The sequence below is a fragment of the Chlorocebus sabaeus genome, chromosome 9 (assembly GCF_047675955.1).
Source record: "Chlorocebus sabaeus isolate Y175 chromosome 9, mChlSab1.0.hap1, whole genome shotgun sequence".
Taxonomy (NCBI): Eukaryota; Metazoa; Chordata; class Mammalia; order Primates; family Cercopithecidae; genus Chlorocebus; species Chlorocebus sabaeus.
Genome location: NC_132912.1, coordinates 105,806,858 through 105,834,538, shown reverse-complemented (window position 1 = coordinate 105,834,538; position 27,681 = coordinate 105,806,858). Strand labels below are relative to the sequence as shown.

General features: G+C 41.6%; 1 protein-coding gene across 4 annotated transcripts in view; it reads right to left on the bottom strand.

The window, feature by feature from the left end:
• The window catches only part of CNNM2 (cyclin and CBS domain divalent metal cation transport mediator 2), a 172,041-nt gene that overhangs the window by 47,869 nt on the left and 96,491 nt on the right, over positions 1 to 27,681 (bottom strand). Inside the window, exon 2 of one of the 4 annotated variants that reach the window (XR_005244218.2) lies at positions 10,246 to 10,340. The exons of the other annotated variants lie outside the window; for them this stretch is intronic. The gene's annotated coding sequence lies outside the window, so the exon portion shown is untranslated. The remainder of the gene's footprint in view (positions 1 to 10,245; positions 10,341 to 27,681) is intronic. 4 annotated transcript variants of the gene reach the window in all.

The window sequence follows — 27,681 nt, the reverse complement described above, 5'->3', positions numbered from 1 at the left end:
GGCCAAGATTGCACCACTGCACTCCAGCCTGGGTGACAGAACTAAGATCTGTTTAAAAAAAAAAAAAAAAAAAAAAAAACTGTAGATATCTGCCTGACACACTACAGGCATGCAGATATTTACTGAATGAGTGAATCTATAAATCGCATTTATTTAAACCTTTTGAACATACTTTCAACGTATACAACTTTCTGAGCTAAAAGGATATTTTATATTTGTCCTAAAACTACCTTCTCCATATTTCTAGAGGTTTCCTTTGGACTTATACTTTATGGTTATGTCTGGCATTTTTTGAGGCTATGCTATTTATCTTCTCTCAGTCATCATTACAGAGAGAAGACTCCATCTTCTTACACTATGCCCAATATTTCATCTAATTATTTGACCCTGATTTTTACAAAACCTTTTTATATTAAACACTATACTTAACTGTCACCATCAATTTTCCCATCGTATGCTTTCTTGTACTCAAATACACATTGAGTAGCCAGACATGGTGGTCATGGTGGTGTGCCTCCATAGTCCCAGCTACTTGGGAGGCTGAGGCTGGAAGATTACTTGAGCCCATGAGTGAGTCTAGCCTGGGTAATGTAGTGAGGCCCCCCTCTCTATAAAATTATATATAAAATAAAATATACATACTTATTATGTAATACTATATAATATATATAATTCCCAGCACAGGGCTAAATATATATAGATGTCTACTTCTTTAATATGATTAAAAATATCAATTAGGAAATAATTGATATTATTTGAAAAATCCTTTGCTGTTACAAAATGGAACATTTTTAATTTTGAAACAATTGTATATTCACATGCAATTGTAAGAAACAGAAAGAGCCTGTGGATTTTGCCCAAGATTCCATGTACTTTTATCCAGTTTCCCCCAATGGTAAACATCTTGCAAAACTATAGCACAGAGTCACAACCAGGATATGAGCATTGACAGAGCCATGGTACAGGACACTTCTACCACCAAATGACCTTCCTATTACCCTTTTATAGCCATACCCTCAAACTAATCATTTTAATGGTTTCCTTGGTAAAATAAGACCTTAGTTTTCTATTGACAGTGGCCCTTAAGCTTTAGTGTTTAAGTTTAAACAAATATTTAAAAAGCTATATTTAAAAATGGTTATCAACAGAAAAACATTTTTCAGTCAACAAAAACTTGTTTTACATGCAACGTTTGAAAACCCAAGAGTGGGGTCCAATCCTGACAAAGATTAGACAACCATGCTTCCCTGGGTGAGGTATACAGCAGGCAGTTATATAACTAAGAGAGAAACGGTTTTTGGAGAGAGTAGCAGAGACCCCAGCCTCGATTTGATAAACATCTGTGGCAGGATGATTTTCCAGGCAACTCCTCTTTGGCGTCTCCCAATGTGTTGATGAATTTAACAGTCCCTGGTAATTCAATAAACACTAATCTAGGTGCTATTGTGAAGGGATTTTGCAGATGCAAATGAAGTCCCTAATGGGACGTCATGGGTTGACTTTAAGGGAGATCACTCTTGGTAGACCCAACTTAATTAGTTGGAAGGCCTTAAAAGCAGGGCCTTAAGGCTTTCTGAAGGAGAGAAGAAATTCCTCCCATAGAAAACAACTTCAGATGCTGCCTGTGGGATTCCAGCCTGCTTGTGATCTTCTCTTCCTAATGACCTGTCCTATCAATTTGGGCTTTCTTATACATCCTCCAGAATACATAAGCTATAGTCTTATAATAAATCCCTTGATGAAAGTGTGTGTGTGTGTGTGTGTGTGTGTGTGTGTGTGTGTGTTTGTATCCTATTGGTTTTGTTTCTCTGGTTGGACCCTGACTAATAGACTCAGGATCCACACCACAAAGGGATTAATAGCACAAAGCAAAAGGAAAACTAGAATTAAACTAAGTTATCATTTCCCAAAGCCAAGACAACAGATGACTGATTTGTATAGGAAGACAAACTAATGTGTGTGCGCTATGCCAGAGAATCCGATCCATGAACTTCCTGGTGACAATAGCAGACATAGCAAGTAAAGTAACCCTCTGAAAGAAAAGCTAACCTAAACTGTTTAAAAGACAAGAAGCCAAGTCATTTACATCCATCCAAGCGGACGGTCCTATCAAAGACAGCCCTCCAGCCCTCTCCCCTAAGTTAGGATTCCAGGCAATAAACAATGGATGGTCTCACATTCCCACCACCACCCACTCCTTTTCTCTTGTTCTTCAGTCTTGCTGCCAGATACTTTAGCCAGAAACCCAAAGTGAGGCAATTAATAGAAAATTCCAGTCATTATATGACTTACTTAATGGCCCATCCAAATAACTTGTGAGAAAATCTCACGAACCAACAGAACAGAGACTGAAGAGTTTTTTCCATTATTTCTCTCTCTCAGAGTATTTAAAGACTCGGATTTTCCCATCTTTTGGGGAAATATTTTCTTATAAATAGTGAGGCATGCTGGGCATCTCCACTTCATCTTTTTTGGTGGTCTGTAACACTCACTGTACACTCATTGGAATGTTTTCCTAGTAAATGATGGGCAATGGAAAACATGGCTAAGACAAAAGATGGCTTTCAGGCTGAGATGATGGGAACCTTCTCATGTTCCCCAAGAGACAGGTAGTTCTTCTATAGAACTAAGGGGTTTATTTTAGAACCAATGAGACTATTTCTGTCTTTCCTTCAGGCCTTTATAAGAATGATAAATGAGGACTGACTAGACTACTTAGTAGTCCATTTAGTAGTAGTCCAATATATCCAATAATAGGAGGAGTTATTTTTTATTTTTTGAGACAGGGTCTCACTACGTTGCCCAGACTGGTCTCGAATTCCTGGACTCAAGTGATCCTTCCACCTCAGCCTCCCAAAGTGCTGGGATTATAGACATGAGCCCAGTCAATAGTAGGAGATTTTTAAAAGAGATCTACACTTCTCCTGCTAAGCCCAAATGTTAGGGCTTTGGTTTTATGATTTACTCTTCTGTTCCATTATTAGGTTTTAGCTTTTAGACCAATAATTACTTACAAACTTTGTTTTGTAGTCCAAACTTATTGATTTCAACTAAACTAATTTCTTGGCTGATTTCTACAACACAAGTAGACAAGATCAGTAATTATACAAAAGTCATACATAAAAATGTGGTCCTGTTGTCACAGTCACTGAACAAAAATTATCTAAGCCCAGACAATGTGCTAACATTGCAGATCAAACCACACTGTACATTTGCTACAGTCACAGGCGTTTTAAGGAGAGGAATAAGGTCACAGTTTTTAAACCTGCTTGAAGGGGAGAGTAATTTTTTTTTTTTTTTAAAAGAAGAAAGACCTTAACCCCTTTTCTCACTCAAGTCTCGTCTTTTTAGGAAGTCCTTCCTGATGACCTCAATTTGGAATGAGGTAGAATTGCTATTATATCTTATTATACAGTTAACAGTAAACATATATTACATAGTTAATAATTATGTGATACAAAGGAAAAGAACTATCAAAATTATCCCCCCCGAAAAAAATCTCTGGATATTAGAATTAGAAGGAAAATGAATCATCTAGATAAATTCTTATACAACGTATTAATTATCTTCTGCAAATTTTATGCATATGATAAACTTCAAGAAAAATGAAAGGGTGAAAATATTTCAAGGTCTTCCTCATTGTCCTAAAATCCTAGCATTTTACTCTTTTGTTTCCTGTCCCCAGAAACTTCAAGCACTTCATCTTCATTATAGAGAAAAAAGATGCAAACAACTTTTAAAACCCAATGTTCTCTATTACAGATTCCTTCACAATGTCTACTCACTATTCCCATGATGTACTTTCCCCCAATAGCTCTTAAAAATGTGTAGAAGGACCGGGCGTCGTGGGGCACTCCTGTAACCCCAGCACTTTGGGAGGCCGAGGTGGGCAGATCACAAGGTCAGGAGTTCGAGACCAGCCTGGCCAACATGGTGAAACCCCATCTCTACTAAAAATGCAAAAATTAGCCAGGCATGGTGGTGCACGCCTGTAATCCCAGCTACTCAGTAGGCTGAGGCAGGAGAATCACTTGAACCTGGGAGGTGGAGGTTGCAGTGAGCTGAGATCATGCCATTGCACTCCAGCCTGGGTGACAAAGCGAGACTCCATCCCAAAAACATAAAAATAAAATAAAATAAATTTTTAAAAAATGTGTAGAAGACAAAAATTAGTTTTTCTATTTTTCTTTTCTTTTCTTTTCTTTTTTTTTTTTTGGACAGGGTCTTTGTCACTCAGGCTAGAGTGCAGTGGCATGATTATGACTTACTACAACCTCCACCTCCCGGGTTCAAGTGATTCTCCTGCCTCAGTCTCACAAGTAGCTGGGATTACAGGCATGTGTAGCCACATTCGGCTAATTTTTGTATCTTTTGTAGTGACGGGGTTTCACCATGTTGCCCAGGTTGGTCTCAAACTCTTGAGCTCAAGCAATCCAATCCCAACACCTCAGCCTCCCAAAGTGTTGGGATTACAGATGTGAGCCACCACACTCAGCTAAGTTTTTATATTTCTATAAGAAAAAAGTCACCACCTAAACATCCACGATAGTCTCGTTAAGTAAATTCTACAACATCCACACTAGAATGCTACGTAGCTAGCGTGGATGTAGCAGGATTCTATCAGCAGTAGAATGCTAATGCAGCTATTTAAAAAAAAAAGTTAGAGCTACATCGATTGTTATGAAAAGTTACTCTAAAAAAAAAAAAAAAAAAAAAAGCCCTGTAGAATATTATAGTATGTTCCCATTTGTATTCATTATAATTAATTGCATTAATCATAATTATATATAGAAAACTAGAAACAAAAGTTAACAGTGGCATTCTGGATGAAATTTGTAGTACTGTTACAAATTTGCATTCTACAGGGTAATTCTTTTTTTCTTGTTGAGATGGAGTCTCCCTCTGTCCCCCAGGTTGGAGTGTGGTGGCGTGATCTCGGCTCGCTGCAACTGCTATCTCCCAGGTTCAAGTGATTCTCCTGCCTCCTGAGTAGCTGGGATTACAGATGTGCACCACCACACCTGGCTATTTTTTGTCTTTTTCAGTAGAGATGGAGTTTCACCATGTTGGTCAGGCTGGTCTCGAACTCCTGACCTCAAGTGATCCACCCATCTCGGCCTCCCAAAGTGCTGGGACTACAGGCATGAGTCACCGTACCCCACCCCTAATGTGTATATTTCTAACAAGAGAAAATGTTTATTTCAACCAGGAATCAAGGAGAACAACAGGGTCCCCTGTAAGTGTTGGACACCTCTAAAGAACCACTTCCAACCCTCTAGGCACCAGTGCTCACTCCCTCCACTGCCGCAGTGACTAGTTCACGCAGGCTTGCAGTGGCTTCATGCTCGTGCATCAGTGCAAGCAGATGCTGTCTCATTGCTAATGTTCAATATTTCACTTCCTGCCCCAGGTTGGAATGCAGTGGCATGATCTCGGCTCGCTGCAACCTCCATGTCCCAGGTTCAAGCGATTCTCCTGCCTCAGCCTCCTGAGTAGCTGGGATTACAGATGTGTACCACAACGCCTGGCTATTTGAAACTTATTCCGCAGTTATGCATATGCAAACAAGAGGGAGAAATCAATGGGATAAATCCCCCCACCTCCCCCTCATTTTGTACTTAAGCAGACAGTTCTGAGAGCATTCCATTTCACAGGTTCCTAAAAAGGTCCTACTGGGATTGAATACCTGATGCCTGTAGCCAAGGCACTATCAAATCCTTAAATTTTCTTTCCCTCCTTCTCATTTCACTTTCCTTGTCCTGAACTCTTGCTTCCTGGGACTGCACCCCCTATAAACTTCCCCTCATTCAAGTCTTTCTACCAGGCTGATGTTCAGGCTAAGATGTCAGATGAATGGAAAGTTTTTCCACCAGCCACTTTTTGGTTCCACACATTTCATGCTCTTCTACTTGCAAATTCCAGTGCCAGATGTGTTAGAACACACTCCTATCTTAATACAGTGCTGGTCTTGTACCTCTGAGTGACATCCACATTGTTGAATATCATTTATGCAGTGGGATGGCCACCAATAACTATACATCAAAGTGACTGCAACCACATAGACATATCCCAGTAAACCCAAACAAAGTGTATATCCACAGCTTAACTTTCCCACAGCTGAATCTCAAAAATGCTTGGGACCACTCCAACAGTGCCACACACAAGAGTAAGAGAGGGTAACTCAATGTGGAAAGAGTCATTTTGGCCCACTGTAAACTTTCTGATTTTTCAAAATTTACAAATACACATAAACCTGTAAAATACTTGCTAGGGGTCTTCCCAGGGCCTTGGAAGCAGCCCACACATGTGAGCACTTAAGCTTTACCTTCATTAGCTTCGTGGTGATATGCTTTTCACGATGTACTAATCGAGTAACAATAAAGGGAGCATAAAGCACAGACTGAAAACTCTAAAATCTACATACTCCACCATCCCAGTCTCACCTAAACCTCAGGTATAAAAATATTCCATCTGCCCATCTGGTCCTCCTCCTCCTCTTGTCCAATAAGCATCTTAAGTTCAGTATGTCCAAAACTAAACCTATCATCTTCACAAAACCTGTTTCCCCACTTCTAATCTTCATACTAATGACATCTGTAAAGGTCAAATGTGAAACTGTAAAAGTCAACTTAGATGCCTCTTTTCCCTCTAGTTTCACACTGGTACCCAACGTTGTGTTAGGTTTTAAATTTAAGACTGCCTCCTAAATATCTATTTCCACCCCCGCCCTGACCCCAAGAGGGAGCCTCACTTTGTTGCCCAGGCTGGAGTGCAGTGGCATGGTCTCAGCTCATTGCAGCCTCCGCCTCCAAGGCTCAAGCAATTCTCCCACCTCACAAGTGGCTGGGACTACAGGCATGGACCACCACACCTGGCAATTTTTTGTATTTTTAGTACAGACGGGGTTTTGTCATGTTGGTCAGGCTGGTCTTGAACTCCTGACCTCAAGTGATCCATCTGCCTCGGCCTCCCAAAGTACTGGGATTATAGGCATGAGCCACCATGTCCAGCCAATATCGATTATTTCATAGTCTCCATCCCATCACCAATTCACCTAAATTCCAGGTCCTCATTACTTCTAGTGTACCTAACCTGAATGTAATCTCCTCAAGGCCACCTCACTGATGCCACAGTAATCTTATTAAAGACCAAATCTGAACATGTTACTCGCCTGCTTAAAATTCTTCCATAACTTCTCACTGCATTTAGGAACGTTTAAGCTCTTTGGGATGCCCTTCAAAGCCTGTCATGATAGGATCCTTTTCTAGCCACATCTCCCATAGCTTTGTTCATTCCACGCCAGAGCATACATTTTCCAATTCCCCAAACTAGATATGCTATTTCACTGTCCTCTGCCATAAACACTGGCCTCCCCTTAGCTCCTTGACTCTTATTCTCCCTCAAATATTCAATTTAAGCATCATCTCATCTTGGAAGTCTTCCTAACCTCACCTAGACCAGCTGGGTTTGGTGCCTGTCACTGTTCCCAAAAAGCTTTCATTGGCTCCATCAGGGCACTTATTACCCTGTATTTTAACTGTCTCACTCTCCTCTGAGATTTTTTTTTTTTTTTTTTTTTAGACAGAGTCTTGCTCTGTCTCCCAGGCTAGAGTGCAGTGGTGTGATCTGGGCTCACTGCAATCTCTGCCTCCCAGGTTTAAGGGATTCTCCTGCCTCAGTCCCCCTAGTAGCTGGGACTACAGGCACATGCCGCCATGCCTGGCTAATTTTTTTTTGTATTTTTAGTAGAGACGGGGTTTCATCGTGTTAGCCAGGATAGTCTAGATCTCCTGACCTCATGATCCACCTGCCTCAGCCTCCCAAAGTGCTGGGATTACAGGCGTGAGCCACCGTGCCTGGCTCCTCTGAGATTTTTTTCAGTCCTCTGTGAGATTCTTGAAGGGATGGGTTCTCTTTCGCATCTAAAGCCTCAGAAACTAGCATAGTACCGGGTAATTTTTTTTTTTTTTTTTTTTTTTTTTTTTTTTGAGATGGAGTTTTGCTCTGTCACCCAGGCTGGAGTGCAGTGGCGCCATCTCAGCTCACTGCAACCTCCGACTCCTGGGTTCAAGCGATTCTCCTCAGCCTCCTGAGTAGCTGAGATTACAGGTGCTGGTCACCACGCCCGGCTTTTTTTTTAAGTAGAGATGGGGTTTCGCCACGTTGGCCAGGCTGGTCTTGAACTTCTGACCTCAGGGGATTCACCCACCTCGGCCTCCTAAAGTACTGGGATTATAGGTGTGGATCCACCGTGACCAGCCAATACTTTTTTTTTTTTTTTTTTTTTGAGACAGAGTCTTGCTCTGTCACCCAGGCTAGAGTGCAGTGGCCGGATCTCAGCTCACTGCAAGCTCTGCCTCCCGGGTTTATGCCATTCTCCTGCCTCAGCCTCCCGAGTAGCTGGGACTACAGGCGCCCACCACCTCGCCCGGCTAGTTTTTTGTATTTTTTAGTAGAGACGGGGTTTCACCGTGTTAGCCAGGATGGTCTCGATCTCCTGACCTCGTGATCTGCCCGTCTCGGCCTCCCAAAGTGCTGGGATTACAGGCTTGAGCCACCGCGCCCGGCCCCAGCCAATACTTTTAATAAAGTTTAACTAAATAGCTCAAATTAATCTTAAGAAAACAGGAGTGGGGGCCGGGCACAGTGGCTCACGCCTGTAACCCCAGCACTTTGGGAGGCCGAGGCGGGTGGATCACTTGACGTCAGGAGTTTGAAACCAGCCTGGCCAACATGCTGAAACCCCATCTCTACTAAAAATACAAAAATGAGCTGGGCATGGTGGCACATGCCTGTAATGCCAGCTACTTGGGAGACTGAGACATGACAATCGATTGAAACTGGAGTGCGGAGGTTGCAGTAAGCCGATATCATATCACTGCACTACAGCCTGGGTGACAGAGAGAGTTTCTGTCTCAAAAAAAAAAAAGAAAAGAAAAGAAAATGGGAGAGGGATGAAGATTATGGCGGAAATGGTGTTATCTCTGCAAGATCTTGTCATAAGAGGAGATTATATTTTTTTCCGCAGGACACAATGCAGTAAACAAGGCCAATCAGTGACTGCCAGTTGATTATACTTTTAGCAACCACTTCCCAGAAGAATGACCAACTGCTGTTACCTAATCTAAGGCCTTGTACATAAAAGACATCCATTTCCTATTTAATTGTACTGATTTTATTATTTTAACTCCTATTGGCACCAAATTCTAGAAAAGTTACAACAGAGTTTGTCCTCAGATGAAGCCCACTTGAAAAACAAGTAGAAAAATCAAACCCTGTGCTCCTTCCTGTTGTGCTTGAGAACGTCTTCAAGAATTTTCATTATCTTCTTAAACACAAAACATGAATTTAACTTGAAAACCAAGAGTCTGATACGCAAATATAATGAGTTGTCAAGTAAAAAAAGACGTGTTTACTGAACGACTAGATGAATAAATGAGTGAATGAATGGCCAAATAACTCAACACTCATTTGCTTCCGTATAGAACCTTAGAAACAGACCGTCCTTTTGAGGGACCTGCTCCTTGGTAAAAATGACAAACTGTCTTAAGTTTTCTGTGAGTACACACTACAAATGCCTTATGGAACATCACCTCAGTTTCTGATACAATGTTCAGAAGATCTAGGCTGTTCTCAGTCACTGACCCCTCACCAAAAAAGGCACAGATTTTAAGAGCTCAAATATGTGACAGGACCCTAGGCATACTATCAGTGATTAAGAACTTAAACTCTAAAATTAGACAAGTATGGGTGTGGATGCTTTGACTCTGTTACATACTACCTGTGTGACTGAGATCAAGTCATTTACCTTCTCATGGCCTCCCACTTTGTCTGTAAATGGAGATATACCCTATGTTCACTACAAAAATTGAAAAATCAAATGAAAAAACAATTTAAATAGTGCCTGGCACATAGTAAGTGCTCAATAAATGATAATGATTATATTACTGACGAAAATCATCTCAAATGTACATGCATAATACCTTTTAATATCTATAGAAACAGGATCTTGGGATCATTGGAATTATTCAGCTATAAGTAGCTTCTTTGAAAATATAGATTGTAGGCTTCTATCAAAGAATATCATTTGTATCACCTAAGCATTCAATCCTACGTAGTCTTATTTTGCTTTAAAGTTCTTCAATATAGCAACTCTACAAATTGTTTGCTCTGTTTCTCAAGACCAAAATTTTGCAGCTGGGTGCATCAAATGGGTTATGGAGATTGTCCTCCCTCCCCTCTCACCTCTAGAAGTAGTTGCTCCCGCTTACTGGATGAGGCAGTGGGGAGGGCGGGCCATGAAGGAAGCTTGTACAGCCACTGCCTTTGTCATATTTCCTCTGTGAAGAAACAGAAGACTTCAGTTCCTGGGATTGGTTAAGCTCTAGAATAGAGAACTAAGGAACTACTTTGCATTTTCCTAAAAATCTCATCTCTCTTTGTGCAGAGCGCCATTGCAGCCAAACTGTTACACATTCTTTTTGCATCTTTGTCAGGAAACTAGAAAGATAATAAACACAGGTAGCTTGTAATACACAATAAATTGAAGGAAGTTGGCACAGAGCAGAGAAAGACTCAAAGACTGAGGGAATGAGAAGGGGAAAAGCCAATGAAATAATAAATGATGTGCAATGGCCATACCAACCTTGACATTTTTAAAGATATTGCAAAAATTTCTGTGTTTACGATTAGAATTCACTTGAGGTCAATATGGCCAGTCATGAATTCATTCAACAAACATTTTTCTTGAGCACTCACTATATGCTAAGCACTGTACCATGCACCAGGGATTAAACTCAAACACATACAAGACTGATTTCCTTACTGTCAAGGAACTGGAAGTCAACCAAGGAAGACAGGCAAGGAAAATTACAACATGGTAGACTCTTCTCTTAACTGACCTCCATGTAACGTGCTGACTAACGAACACACTTCCATTCTCTCTGTAAAACACACTGAATGAGGCCCACAGCACACTGAATGCTTTTGGCTAATAGACTACTATCTAGTACTCTGCATTCTAAACTCCCCTAGATTAAGCAGAATTTTTACTAAAAATTGGTTATTTCTGTTTCCAACCTTTTTTTTTTTTTTTTTTTGGAGATAAGGTCTCACTCCTCACTCTGTCCCTAAGGCTAGAGTGCAGTGGCATGATCACTGCTCACTGCAACCTTGACCTCCTGGGCCCAAGCAATTCTCTCACCTCAGCCTCTTGAGTAGCTGACACTACAGGTGTGTGCAACCATGCCCAGCGAAACTTTTGTATTTTTTGTAGAGACACAGTTTCGCCACTTTGCCCAGGCTGGTCTCAAACTCCTGAGCTCAAGTGATCCACCCGCCTTGGCCTCCCAAAGTGCTGGGATTACAGGCATAAGCCACCACACCCAGCCTCCAAAAATATTCATGACATTTGTACTTGATGCTGCAATTATGTAATTTAAGTATTATAAAAACTTAAGAGAATAGAAGTTGTTTCTACGGACGCTGTCTTAGTCCATTTTGTGCTGCTACATCACAATACTCGAGACTGTTTAATTTATGAAGAACAGATTTCTTACAGTTTGGAGGCTGGGAAGTGCAAGACTGAGGGGCCCACATCTGGCAACGGCCTTCATGCTGTGTCATCCCATGGCAGAAGGGCAAGAGAGCAAGAGGGGACTGAACTTGCTTCTATAACAAGCCCATTCTCACAATAACTAATCTAACTCCATAATGACACCAATCCATTCATAAGGAACCCGATGACCCAGTCACCTCTTATTAGACCCTATTCTCCCAGTGTTTGCATTGGAGATTAAGTTTCACCACATGAACTTTGTGAGACATTCAAACCATAGCAAACATTATGATGAATCCTTCAGAAAGAATCAGTAAAAGCAGGTTGTTGAACAAAAAAAATCCCTGCTATTGAATTAGGAGGGGGTAAGAGAAAACACATCTAGAAAGAGTCTGTACCTGTACTGTTTTGAAAATGCTTTGCACTGCTTGTTCCACTTGAAATGAAAACGAAGATTTGGATAACTTAGAGAAGATATATTATGGATGTGATTCATGCACAATTGTATGAAACACCAATCAGTGAGCCCAACTCAAAGAAAATGCCTGGGTCCTACTTCAGAAGAATGGCAACACCATCTTCCAATGCCTGTTGAAATGTATTGATTCAGGCAAAGAACATTAACAGATGCTAAAACCATTAGGAAAAGAGGTTGATGGAGAAAATAATATTTGTGTGGTGCCAAAGTATCACTCCACAGATCACTGCTAATCCCAAAGAAGAAAGCTTATCTCTAGAACAGAGCCAACTTGGCCGGGTGTGGTAGCTCACACCTGTAATCCCAGCACTTTGGGAGGCCGAGGCGGGCGGATCATGAGGTCAGGAGATCGAGACCATCCTGACCAACATGGTGAAACCCTGTCTCTACTAAAATACAAAAATTAGCCAGGCGTGGTGGCACATGCCTGTAATCCCAGGTACTTGGGAGGCTGGGGCAGGAGAATCGCTTGAACCAGGGAGTTGGAGGTTGCAGCGAGTGGAGATCACGCCACCGTACTCCTGTCTGGGTGGCAGGGCGAGACTCTGTCTCAAAATAAAATTTAAAAATAAATAAAATAGAACGGAGCCAACTGCAGTCACCACCTTAATCAAGTGATCAAATTTAAAGTCATTAATAGTGGATAACCAGACCATATGTACCACCTAAAGTATTGCACACCAAAATACCTTTCATCCTTTATAAAGTATTCTTGATGAAGGTGTTTAATCTAGTCAGGAATTTGGATCTAGCTTCCAGTGTACAGGAAATACATGGGATAGAGAAATGAGTTAAATGATACAATGACAAAACAATCATACAAGCCCCAAATGTAGGGTACTCTACAAAACAACTAGCTTGGTTTCTTTAAAAAGCCAATATCAGCCAGGCACAGTGGCTCACACCTGTAATCCCAACAATTTGGGAGGCTGAAGTGGGTGGATCACGAGGTCAGGAGATGAAGACATCCTGACTAACAGTGAAACCCCATCTCTACTAAAAATACAAAAAACTAGCCAGGCATGGTGGCATGCACTTGTAGTCCCAGCTACTCGGGAGGCTGAGGCAGGAGAATCGCTTGAACCCGGGAGGCAGAGATTGCAGTGAGCCAAGATCGCCACTGCACTCCAGCCTGGGCGACAGAGCAAGAATCCGTCTAAAAAAATTAATAATAATAAATAAAAAATAAATAAAAATAAATTTTGCTTGGTATTATCACAGTACCGTATTTGGTAACATCACAAAATGACTTCATTGCTTAGACTTATGAGGCATGAAATGATGTCTTGAATCTGTTTTGAAATATTTTTGCAAAGAAAAATGATAAATGAAACCAATATAACAAAGCCATGATATTTATTGAATTGGTAATGGGTAATATTGTGGTTTATTGTCTATTTTCTCTACTTTTATATATACTTTAAACTTATTAAAATTAAGAAGTCAATATCACGAAAAAATAGTCAACGTCATGAAAAAATGAGAGGAATTATTCTAGCTTTAACAAGACCAAAAAAACATAATATCACAATGCGATACAAAAATCTTGATTGCATCCTCGTTAGAAGAAAGCCAACCATAAATGACATTTGCGGGACAACTGGGAAAATGTGAATATGGAGAGAGTAGTCAATGATTTTAGGGTACCCTAATTTTCTTAAGCGTCATGATGGAATTAGGATTATGTGGGAGAAGTATGCAAAAACAGTTCAGGATAGAGTGTGATGTCTGTAACTTTCTTTGAAATGGTTCAAAAAAATTAAAAATTATCAAATCTAAAAGATATATGTACATTATACTAGTCTCAATTTTTACAGTTTTGCACATTTTTATAATCAGAACTTAAGTCTGTCAAATGATTGCAAATTTGTTTGATTTCAAAATAATATTTAGGGTATATATAATTTTTAACGATTCCATCCTTTTGCTGGCTTTGTTGTTTAATGGAAATCACATGGTCTGGATATGTGTCTCCTCCAAATCTCTTATTGAAATGTGACCCCCAATGTTGGAGATGGGGCCTAGTGGGAGGTACTGGATTATGAGGGGTGGATCCCTCATGAATGGCTTAGTGCTATTCAGTTGGTGTTGGGTGAGTTCTTTTTTTTTGAGGGGGTGGGGTAGGGGGGGACAGAGTTTCACTCTTGTCGCCCAGGCTGGAGTGTAATGGCACGATCTCGGCTCAGTAAAACCTCCACCTCCCAGGTTCAAGCGATTTTCCTGCCTCAGCCTCCTGAGTAGCTGGGATTACAGGTATTCACCACCACGCCACACCCTCTATTTTTAGTAGAGATGGGGTTTCACCATTTTGGTTAGGCTGGTCTCAAACTCCTGACCTCAGGTGATCCACCTGCCCCTGGCCACCCAAAGTGCTGGGATTATAGGCATTAGCCACCTCACCCGGCCCAGTGTTGGGCGAGTTCTTGCTCAGTTCACCCAAGATCTGGTCATTTAAATGAGTCTGGGACCTTGGCTGGGCATGGTGGCTCATGCCTGTAATCCCAGCACTCTGGGAGGCTGAGGCAGGTGCTTGAGTCCAGGAGTTCAAGACCAGCTTGGGCAACATGGTGAAACCCTCTCTCTATTAAAAAATACAAAAAATTAGCCGAGTGTGGTAGTGTGCACCTGTAATCCCAGCTACTTGAGAGGCTGAGGTGGGAGAATGACCTGAGCCCGGGAGGTCAAGGCTGCAGTGAACTGAAATCATGCCACCGCACTCCAGCCTGGGCAACCACAGTAAGACCCTGTCTCAAAGAGTCTGGACCTCCTCCTCCTCCTTTCTCTTGCTCTCTCTCTTGCCATATGATACGTCTGCTCCCCCTTTGCCTTTCGCCATGATCGTAAGCTTTCTGAGACCCTCACCAGGAGCAGATGCCAGTGCCATGCTTCCTGTACAGCCTGCAGAACCATAGCCAAAATAAACCTTTTTTCTTTATAAATTACCCAGTCTCAGGTATTCCTTTACAGCAATGCAAATGGACTAACACATGAACCAACTAAGGGTAAGACAGGAGAGGACCCAGATAGTGATGTGATGATAAACATTTAACAGCCAGCTCTCTGGAAAAAGCTGATTTTGTAGCATTTGGCAATTTCCATGGTGTAAGTATTCATACCATGGCTGATCCCAAGTTATTAACACAGTGTCACTAAACAGAGCTGGAAAAAGATAAGCACAATCAGTTTCTTAAGCTGGTATAGGATCTAGTTCTAACATCACTGGATCCAGACCATAGCAGGGTGAAACTTTGTCTATAAGGTCACCAGCTGACAATAGGGAATGAAAAAGAAAGAGTTTAAACACAGGAAAAAAAGTAGATGATAGGATCTTCCTCAAAGAGCTGCTTTGAAGATTAAATAAATTACATATAAAATACTCAGCACAATGCTTGGCACATCAAATAATGACTAACTTACTAAGAACCTTCTATTACTATCATTTCCTAACCTGATCCAAAAATCTAAAAGGTCATCTCAACAACTACAAACCCTAAGAAAAAGTTCCAAATCAGCATGCCCAGCTGACGCGGTAGAAGCTACAGTTTCACAGGTCTGTTTATATAAGGAGAAGTCAGAATTGCGGCTGCTTCAGTCCCATGATGAAATTCATATGACGCTTTCACTCACTCAGAATGCCACGTCTCACTTAAACACATTCATCAAAGATGAACAGAACTCTCTCTCTGACCTTAAAGAATTCTAACTTGGCCTTCAAAACCTCCTTTACCAGGAATTTATCTAACCATAGGCAATTATTTTTGGCTGAGATTACTTCATATACATACACACATATATATTCACACATACATGGCAGAAGTAATTCTTATCTAAATGAACCAATATTTTCTCAAAAATTTGCTAGAAAACGTTTTGTTCAATGAATCCTATTTTGAAACTATAGAGTTGCATTCTTCTGGGGTAAAAAGTCCATAGAAAAAGAACATCGACAATGTAATCTTTTCATCCGTATGATTAACCATGAAGTCCAACTCTCGGCAGGACTCTATGCTTCCTACAGCAGGAGTCAAGGGAAGCAGCAGAAGTCAAGAGGGAACTGTGGGAGTAAGACTATCCCCCTACAGGTCTCATTCATTGTCAAAAACGAGTGGGAGTGCCAGAACTCTGGCGTTTCTGGCAAGACCACTCCTCTCCCTGCCCCTCAATACTCACAGCCTCTCCATTATTGTCTGTCTTGGCACCACGAGGACTAATTTCACCACAAGAAGCCCAGGACTCCAAGGCCATCCCTTATTTTTCAGCAGCCTTGGTGGTCTCACACACACAATTCGACGGGACTCTGCTGAAGACTCAGGAATGCGCCGCAGTTCTCTGGGAGGTGTGCAGTGCATTCTTCCAAGGTTCTGGGAATTCTACTCTCTTTGGTCTCCTTACATTCTCCGCTTGTCTCCTTTGTCAGGGAGGATGTGGGGCTCCCTTTAGGCTGTCCCTCCTTGCCCTGTGATCTCCAGTCGGTCAGCTGGGACAATCACAGGGCTCACTTTTCTCCCAAGCACTGCCTTCTCTCCTGCCTTGCCTGTTGTCTAGTGTCTAAAAACCACTGTTTCAGGATATTCTGCATAGTTTCCTTGTTGTTTAAGGAAACAGCATAAAATCTGGGCCCTGTTACTCCACCATAGACAGAAGCAAAGGTCTCCCTTCTCATGTTTTATATTTTCAATCTTAACTTAGTCACTCTCTTCTATGATCACTCCACTGACCTTGTCGTTCACAATTACTGCAACCTATCCATTATCTCACTTTCAAACATCCCCTCTCCAGCCACTAGTTATCTTTACAGATCCCTCCTGTTAGTACCCAATTCCAACACGCCTTTGCCTTGCTTTCAATCCACTGTTCCTACACCCACATGCCCTTTGCCCCTTCCCAATCAAGCTTTCATTCATTCTACTGTCAATAATTCTAATCAGACCCTCAACTCCCTTCCCCCTCTCACCTCATCTTATTTGCTTGGCCACACCACAACCTGGCTTAAATCCAACTCACTACTTAAGGAAGGGTATGAATTTTATACTTTTATCTTATTATTTTATATCACACTAGAAAGTTCTACTAGGGCAGGTATTCTCATCTATTATTGTTTATTGTTGTATTGTTTATTGTTGTATTCCCAAAGCTTAAAACAGTTCTCAACCCATGGAAAATACTGATTAAATGTTTAATGAATTAATTAATATAACTCAATGCTCAAAACAAGAATTCAAAAGTGTAATCCCAGCACTTTGGGAGGCTGAGGCAGGCGGATCACCTGAAGTCAGGAGTTTGAGACCAGCCTGGCCAACATGGTAAAACCCTATCTCTATTCAAAATACAAAAATTAGCTGGGCGTGGTGGTGGGTGCCTGTAATCCCAGCTACTCGGAAGTCTGAGGCAGGAGAATCGCTTGAACCCAGGAGGCACAGGTTGCAGTGAGCCGATATCGCACCATTGCACTTCTAGTCTGGGTGACAGAGCAAGCCTCTGTCTCAGGGAAAAAAAAAAAAAAAAAAAGGGAGAGCAAAAATTGCAAGATTGAAAATCTGAAATAAAATGGCTAACAAAGTCAAAATATAGAAATATTTTATAATTGCTATGAAAGAGTTGAACTCACTGACGTACTAATAACTTTTTTTAAAAAAACACACAAGTAACACATGTTCATTGTAGAGAATCCATGGGGGAGTAATTTGGAAAACAATTAGAACCTAATGGAAAAATTGAAAATCATTCATAATACTAACTTTCAGACTTTTTTTTCCAAAGTGTGTCTTACATGTTTTTTTTCACAAAAACTACCTCTTTCACCTTTTAAGTCTTGAAAGTCTTTTCATATCAATATAGAACCTTATTACGATTTTTAGTGGCTGAATAGTTCAATTTATGCATATCTAACAATTATGGCTATAGAACAACGTATTTAATTCCTCTGTGTTAGATATTTCCATTGTTTCCAATGATTCATTCATGTTTAATATTTGCTCCCGGTAAAACTATTCCTTCCTTTAACTGCCACCTCCATAGGATTCAGAAGAGGCCAGAGTGCTACATGGTGAGATGCTTCCATCATCACAGGCTCTCCTCTCCCAGATAATCTGCATTAGCACACCCAAAGGCTGAAATATCTCCCATCTCTAAAAATGAAAAACTTCCCCATGTCCCCTATCTGGTTCCTGCTATCACTCTACTTTACTTCTCTTTACAGCAAAAGCCTTAGGAAAGCTGTCTCTCTCTATTCACTGTCCCCACTTGCTCAACTTTCATTTCTCTTTCACATGCTCCAAATTAGTCTTGTCTAATAGAAACACTCTTGTGATCTCCATGACCTCTCATTTTGCTAGATATATTCTTAGCCCTCATCTTGTTAAATATTTCATTACTTTTTTTTTTTTTTTTTTTTGAGACAGGGTCTCACTGTCACCCAGGCTGGAGTGCAGTGGTACTATCATGGCTTATTGCACTCTCAACCTCCCAGGCTCAGGTGATGTTCCCAACTCAGTCTCCTGAGTAGCTGGGACTATGGGTGTGTGCCACCATGCCTGAATAAGTTTTTGTATTTTTAGTAGGGATGGGATCTCGCCATGTTGCCCAGGCTGGTCTCTAACTCCTGGGCTCAAGAGATCTGCCTGTCTCAGCCTCCCAAAGTGCTGGGATTATAGGCGTGAGCCACCACACCCGGCCATAAATATCCTTTTAAGAAAGGAGTAAACAGGCCAGGTGCAGCGGCTCACACCTGTAATCCCAGCACTTTGGGAGGCTGAGGTGGTGGATCACAAGGTCAGGAGATCAAGACCATCCTGGCCAACATGCGGAAACCCCATCTCTACTAAAAATACATAAATTAGCCAGGCATGGTGGCTTGTGCCTGTAATCCCAGCTACTCGGGGGGCTGAGGGAGGAGAATCACTTGAACTCGGGAGTTGGAGGTTGCAGTGAGTGTAAGAGCAAGACTCCATCTCAAAAAAAAAAAAAAAAGGAAAAAAAAGGATCTTTACTTTGCTTCCACCACATTTTCCTGGTTCTCCTTAGTGGAGATTCCACCTCAATCCTCTTGTGTTAGTTCTTCATTCCCGACCTCTAAAAATCAGAGCACTCTTGAACCTCCACTTATGGATCTCTTCTCTTCTGTCTACACTTCTTCATTTGAGTAATGATTTCATTTTGTCTCAAAGTTTTCATTATCTATCTGCTGGTGATCTTTTATGTCTCCCTCCAGATCATTCCTCTGAATTCTGGATTTATACATCCAATTGCCTACTTAGTATCTCCACTGGCTGTCTACCAATCATATCACATGTTCTTTCTCTAAATCTGTTCCTCCTTTAGGGAGGGGAAGGATGCATTAACATCCACCCAGTTGTTCAAGCCCAAAACCTAGGCCTCATCCTTACCTCTTCTCTTTTTCTATCCAGAATCTGATTTTTTCTCACCACCCCTACCCTCTACTCTCTTGGTCCAAGTTCACTATTCTTTCTCCCCTAAATTACAACAGCTTACTAACTGATCTCTTTGTCTCACCCTTGCTCTCCACAGTAAATCCTTTGCAGAACAGCCAAAGTAATCTTTTCTAAAGTGTAAGATTCTGTCACTTCCCTGCTAAAAACTCTCCCAAACCTCCCCACTACACCTAGAGTGGCACCTGAGGATCTTTTTTTTTTTTTTTTTTCTGAGACGGAGTCTCGCTCTGTCCCCCAGGCTGGAGTGCAGTGGCGCGATCTCGGCTCACTGCAAGCTCCGCCTCCCGGGTTCACGCCATTCTCTTGCCTCAGCCTCCCGAGTAGCTGGGACTACAGGCGCCCGCTGCCATGCCTGGCTAATTTTTTTGTATTTTTTTTTAGTACAGACGGGGTTTCACTGTGTTAGCCAGGATGGTCTCGATCTCCTGACCTCGTGATCCGCCCGCCTTGGCCTCCCAAAGTGCTGGCATTACAGGCTTGAGCCACCACGCCCGGCCCTGAGGATCTTTATGGTGCCACAGCCCACAGCTCTTGGCCTGGCGACTTGCTTTTTTTTTTTTTTTGAGACAGATTCTTGCTCTGTCCCCCAGGCTGGAGCGCAATGGTGCGAACTTGGTTCACTGCAACCTCCACCTCCCAGGTTCAAGTGATTCTCCTGCCTCAGTCTCCCGAGTAGCTGGGATTACAGATGCCCGCTACCATGCCCAGCTAATCTGTATGTTTAGTAGAGACAGGGTTTCACCATGTTGGCCAGGTTGGTCTTGAATTCCTGACCTCAGGTGATCCACCCGCCTCAGCCTCCCAAAGTGCTGGGACTACAGGTGTGAGCCACTGTGCTCAGCCCGGCTTGCCTTTCTCTAGGCACTTCTTGCTGTTTATCAAACACAGTCCTATCCAAGAAGAGCCTTTGCTCTTCCCATCCCCACTTCTGGACACCTCTTCCCCAAATGTTCACGCTCATTATCCCCCACTTCATTCAGGTCTCTGCTCAAATGTCACCTCCTCACAAGGCCTTTGCTGACCACCATCTAAAACAGTTCCCCTGCCCAGTTGCTATGCCCTTTCTTTGCCATACATACCACCTGCCAGTATCTGATGTTTTGGTTCATATTTATTTGCTCAGTCTGCTCCCCACTTAGATGCTGAATCCACGAAGGCAGGGACATGACCTGATTCACTGCTGTCTCCTCCTTGCCTAGAACTCTGTCTGCCACATAGTAGGCACCTAATGACATCTTCCATCATACATCTTCATGCATTCGTCTACCAGCTGTTAAGAATCCATCTTTTGCCACTCCTCCAGAAGTTATCAGATAATTACAGATTATCAGCCTGTAATCCCAGCACTTTGGGAGTCCAAGGCGGGCGGATCACGAGGTCAGGAGATCGAGACCATCCTGGCTAACACGGTGAAAATGTTAAGCTATAACAAAATATTTCAGACACGACAAACAACGTAAAAGAAAACAAACATCCACGTTCTTACCACCAAGCTTAAGGAATAAAACCTTTCCAAGTATTGTTGGGCCCCACGAATACCCACCCCACTGAGGGAACTTAACACCAGGCTTGAAGAGAACCTGAAAAAGTGTTTGATTCACCCTTTTCTAACCTGCTTAAAAACAAACAAACAAAAAAAAACCTTATGACAAAGTACTACAAGTACCCCCCTCCCCCCACAAAAAAAGCCCTGTGTTGCAGTGAGATTGGGGCTTTTGGATGGAGGAAACAAAAGGAAGAAACAAACAACAGGGCAGGAAGCAGCAGGGGCCAGCGGAGCCTCTGAGGAGTAACGCCCAGGAAAGGAGGCTATGGGCAACAGAGAGGCAATATGAAGAACTTGCCTCCATTCACCGTCTTCCCTATTGAATGCCTGGATTATAGAAGGATCATCAAGCAGGCACTGAATGATTACAAACGAAGCCTGGCTGCAAGACCAGGATTGAATTGGGCAATACACAACCAGTTACATCATAGAAAGTTTAGACAACACTGTAATTTAATCATACCATTTGGCATGGCAGCATATCAAAATTGGCAAGTAAGTATTGCAAATGACATAGGCAACAAGCTTGTGGTTCGAAAATAAGTGGGGGCTAGATGTAAGGCTTGTCTGCTCCCCACTTAGATACTGAATCCATGAAGGCAGGGACATGACCTGATTCACTGCCGTCTCCTCTGTGCCCAGAACGCTGTCTGCCACATAGCAGGACTTAAATAAGTCCTTTAAAAATCTTTTCAATAGTTTGAAATATTGAAAAGATTTTTAAAGGATTAAAATTACACTGGAAACACGATGACCCATTAAAAAGAGATCTTCTAGAGCTCTGTCACTAGAGAACAGGATCAGCAATCCAATGGAACAATTTGATATGCAATGAAATCACTAATGTATCTAACAGTATCTAATACTATTCTACCACAAAAGCAACTGGCTCATGGAGAATAGCCGATTCTAGTCTTGAGGGAAAGGTCGGGGTGGGCTGGCGGGGAGGGCGGGAAATCAAGATGGGGCTAGAAGATCTTGTTTCTGTCAGAAAGTCTACAAAGGAGCCAGTTTAAAGGCTCAAATGGCAATCTGACAGTTCAGTTAAGATTCATGAGTCTTAATGGTACTTAAAAGGGGAGAAATCTTAAAAGCTATAAGGGGGCAAGTAGAGATTAAAATCCAGCCAGGCCTGGGGTGAGCTGAACTTTGAGTTTTTGTAATTCATCTACCTAGAGGGGCACCTTTCTGAGTTTCTTTTTGTTTTTTTGTTTGTTTGTTGTTTTGAGATGGAGTCTCACTCTGTTGTCCAGGTTGCAGTGCAGTGGCATGATCTCAGCTCACTGGAACTTCTGCCTCCCAGGTTCAAGCAATTCTCCTGCTTCAGCCTCCTGAGGAGCTGGGATTACAGACGTGCAGCGCTACGCCTGGCTAATTTTTGTATTTTCAGTAGAGATGGGGTAGGCTGGTCTTGAACTCCTGATCTCAAGCGATCCGCCCTCCTTGGCCTCCCAAAGTGCTGTGATTACAGGGGTGAGCCCCCGCACCTCATGAGTATATGTTCTAGTTTTTCAGATGTTTAAAATTCTTAAGAGACTATTTGACTTATTAAAGTTATGTAGTTGATTTATTTATTGGAAGAAGTTTGAAGTGCCTGGGGATATCAGATATATTAAATTTGTAAGCATGTTTTAAAATGTTTAAGCAATTCAAGTTTATTTTTTATTTATTTATTTATTTATTTTTTTAAGAGACAGGGTAGTGCTCTGCCACCCAGGCTGGAGCGCCGTGGCACAATCATAGATCACTGCAGCCCTGAACTGCTAGGTTCAAGTGATCCTCCCACCTCAGTCTCCCAAAGCTCTAGGATTATAGGTATAAGCCACTGCACCCAGCCTGTAAATGGTATTTTATACAGGAATTTCATCTGTCAAATGTAAAAGCACTTGAGCATCAGTAAAAAAATAAGCAAATAGGCATTTTAAATATTAACACCTAACTAAATTTTTCAGTGGATTTTAAGGTATTTAAGGTTTAAAGAAAAGTGGGCTTTTAAAAATCATAATTGTAATAAGCTAAGCTCTGACCAAAGCATAAGTAACTCAGGAACTGTCTGGCATAGCAGAATTGAGAGCTTTGCTCCACATTCTCACCTGCTTGACCTTAGGCAAGTTACTCGAATTTTCGTGCCTCAGGGTCTCCATTTGTAAAATGAAATAATACTATTAATATCTACATCAAGACCCTTGTGAGGATTGAGTTAATATATACAAAGCACCAAAAACTGTTATAGAGTAAATTGTAGGTGCTTCATCAATGTTAGCTAGATTATCACCATCGGTAGCATCACTGATATCACCTGCCAAGGCTATGCATACTTTGGGGGCAAGGACAATGTCTTATCTTTATATGCCTAACATTTAGCATGCTGCCCGGTACCCAACAGGCATGCGATTAATATTACCTGAATTTAACTGAACAGTCTAAAATTCTAGCTATCAGGCTGTGACTTTCAAGCTGTAATGCATAAAAAGAACCAACATGATAAATGGCAGGGGCAAAGATAAAAAGGCCAATGAAAAACAAGATTTTGGCCGGGCGCGGTGGCTCAAGCCTGTAATCCCAGCACTTTGGGAGGCCGAGATGGGCGGATCACGAGGTCAGGAGATTGAGACCATGCTGGCTAACACGGTGAAACCCCGTCTCTACTAAAAAATACAAAAAATTAGCCGGGCGAGGTGGCGGGCGCCTGTAGTCCCAGCTACTTGGGAGGCTGAGGCAGGAGAATGGCGTGAACCCAGGAGGCGGAGCTTGCAGTGAGCAGAGATCCGGCCACTGCACTCCAGCCTGGGCGACAGAGTGAGACTCCGTCTCAAAAAAAAAAGAAAGAAAAAGAAAAAAAAAAGAAAAACAGGATTTTATACAGTCAGAAAATACTGTTTCTTACAATTTGGAATGGTTCTTACTTTAGGAGTTTCTCAGGTCCTAATTGTCCTAAGGGAATTTCTTTTTTTTTTTTTTTTTTTTCCTTTTTGTGGGGAACAGGGTCTCGCTATATCACCCAGGCAGGTCTCGAACTCCTGGGCTCAAGCTATCCTCCCGCCTCTGCCTCCCTGAGAGCTGGGATTACAGGCGTGAGTCACCGCGCCCGGCCGTCCTAAGGGAATTTCTATTGGGATTAGATAATAGCTCATCTAAATCTTGACCCTAGGTCTAGAATTACAGATTTAATACAGAATTTGAGATGTCCCTCCAATAAATTTAATCTAACACAGTTTACTCTAGAATTAATTACTTTAACTTTTTCCAGTCACCTAAACTTGTTTCTGAACTAAAGTATAATACAATCTTAACTCATTCAATATAGGCACCCTTTTTATTTTCCATTGCTCTTGCAATTTTCCAGCAGTTTACTCTCATTTGAGTTCATTACCAGTACTCCAGATGGAAACTTTCCCTAATAGGTTGTTCCATTCACAGCCATTTAGAAAGCACTGTTTGCGTCACACTGTTTTTGGCTTGGATAAATGGAGCTGTTACTTCAAACCCCAATTCTTCTTGGTGTCCTGCAGTCGGTCACACCTAAGTGCACCCAGCACCTGCCTTCTACTAACAACCTTTTAAAGCAAAATGCTTTAACCCACCAGGTAGCAGATTTCCCTTCCTTCCAGTGCACAGTAAGTCCATGCAGACTATAATTCCTTCAACAGACATCAAACGACTGCAGTAATAGTAAAAATAATTCACAATTATTGAGGGTGCTCTGCATGCCAACATGTTTGTATAACTTAATTATTCTGAGAACTCGTGAAGAAGAAACTATTTATCCCATTTTATAATCACAAAACAGACTTAAAAAGGAACTAACATTCCCTGGGTTTTTAGTCTTCCTTTGAAGGTGTCTGGATTTGACAAAAACAGTTTCCTTTTGTAGAATAGGGCCCTATGAAATATTATCTTCATTTTATAAATATTAAATATCAAAGATTATACAGCTAAGAGGCACACAGAACCAGAATTCGAGTCTGTCTGATTCCAAGATCCACATTGTAGCTTATTTTGCTATGTTACCTATCCAATTTTATGAAGGTCTTTTGCAGAACACTCTTCTACTCTCAGTTAAGGAATGAAAAAACTGCCTTAAAAGGCTCACTTACTTCATATTGTACTTCTTTTTACATTTGAAGAAAGATAGGAAAAGGAAAGAGAAGGAAGGAAAGGCTATGGTAAACCTTCTCTCCAAAGATGTGATAGCACTGGAGAATGTTCAGCATCTTTAGATCTGATAGGGTCCAAGAAAGGGTTCAGTACTTAACCATATTTCACTATAACTCTAGCCAGTGTGGTAGAGACTGTTGTTGTAGAGAAGAGTTTATCCACCAAACTATATACTGAAAATGAAAACTCATTTGTCAAGGATTAGATCACTCACATAAGCAGTAAGATTTTTTTTTTTTTTTTAAAGACAGTCTTGCTCCGTTGCCCAAGCTGGAGTGCAGGAGTGCAATCTCAGCTCACTGCAACCTCTGCCTCCCAGGTTCAAGCAATTCTCCTGCCTCAGCCTCCCAAGTAGCTGGGATTACAGGCACCATGCCTGGCTAATTTTTTTGTATTTTTATTAGAGTCAGGATTTTGCCATGTAGGCCAGGCTGGTCTTGAACTCCTGACCTCAGGTGATCCGCCTGCCTCGGCCTCCCAAAGTGCTGGGATTACAGGTGCGAGCCACCATGCCCAGTCTCGCAATAAGAAATTCTTAAATATTATCAATGATACCTAGGAAATTACATAAAATCTCTCCTACGTTGGTGGTGGGGGTGTTAACTAATATAATTTCATTGGAGGGTAATTTGGCCAAATCTACAAAAATTGCAAATGCAGGTATTCCTCAATTCAGCAATTCTACTTCTAGGAATTTATCCTACAGGGAAACTTACACAGGCATAAAATGATGTGTAAACAATGAAATTCTTTGTTGTACTGTTAATATCCTATATTTCTGTAAGAATATACAAGAATAACAACGGCTGCCTCTGAAGAGAGAGTGCTTATCTGATAACAAGGGGAAGAATTTTCACTATATAATTTTCTGTGCTTTAAAAATTGTATACACTAGGCTGGGCATGGTGGCTCATGCCTGTAATCTCAGCACTCTGGGAGGCTGTGGGGGGTGGATCACCTGTGGTCAGGACTTCAAGACCAGGCTGGCCAACATGGTAAAACCCTCTTTCTACTAAAAATACAAAAATTAGCCGGGCATGGTGGTGGGTGCCTATAATCCCAGCTACTCCAGATGCTGAGGCAGGAGAATCGCTTGAACCCAAGAGGCAAAGGTTGCAGTGAGTCAGTATCACACCACTGCACTCCAGCCTGGGGGAAAGAGGGCGACTGTCTCAAAAAAGAAAATAAAAATCATGTTAAATCCCACTACCCTTTAACATTTCAGTGTTTATCTGTCCAAAATTTTTCATTTCATCTCTTTTTAGAAACAAAAATGAGGCCAGGTACAGTGGCTCATGCCTATAATCCCAGCACTTTGAGAGGCCAAGGCAGGTGGATTGCTTGAGCGTGGCCACTAGATCAAGACCAGCCTGGGCAACATGGTGAAACCCCATCTCTACAAAAAATTAGCCGGGCATGGTGGCACATGTCTGCAGTCCCAGCTATCTGGGAGGCTGAGGTGGGAGGATCACCTGACCCCAGGAGGTCGAGGCTGTAGTGTGCCATGATTGCACCACTGCACTCCAGCCCGGGTAACAGAGTGAAACCCTGTCTCCGGAGGCGGAGGGAAATGGTCATATTAGATGTACTATTTTGCAATGTATATTTTCTTCTTGCATATGAATATTTTTCTATATTATGCTATTGAAATGTTTTAAATTGTTTTAAATCAAATATATGATTAAACATCCCCCAACTTGTTCCAACTTCTTTTAGCAGTCTTTTGTAATTATTTCCATCTCTCTAAATGTTTCTACCATTATTTGACATTTTATGAGATTTTAATAAAATAATCTGTGTTAGTGAAGTTTAATGAGTTCTTTGAAAAAAAAAAGTCTTCAATTTCCTCCATTTGCATGTGGCAGCCACAAAGCCAGTCTGATACAGGGGTGCTGTACTGATAATATAATATCTTAGGAGGAACAGCAATAAACAAGGTAATCTTCCAAATAATCAACAGCTCTTGACTACTAGTTTTTCTTTGATATATCTCATTTAGACACTGTCTATGGACTTCAACTCACTACAGATCATTTTCAATACCTCCCATCTCTGGTTCTCCATTCTCCCCCAACTTTTTTTTTTTCCTTTTTTTGGAGACAGTGTCTTGCTCTGTTGCCCAGGCTAGAATGCAGTGATGTGATCATGGCTCACTGCAGCCTCTCACCTCCTGGGCTCAAGTGATCCTCCTGCCTCACCCTTCCAAGGAACTGAGACTATAGGAAAAAACCATCATGCCCAGCTAATTTTTAAACATTTTGTAGACAAGTGTCTCAAATTGTTTAAATTTGTTGCCCACGCTGGTCTCAAATTCCAAGGCTCAAGTGATATTCCCACCTTGGCTTCCCAAAGTGCTATGATTAAAGGCATGAGCCATCATACCCTGCCTAAAATCTAGTTATTGAGCAAAATTTTTCGGTTCAATCCCAATTTTTTAGTTAACTCAAATGTCATAAACCAACATGAAATTTCTCTTACAGAGAATAATTTG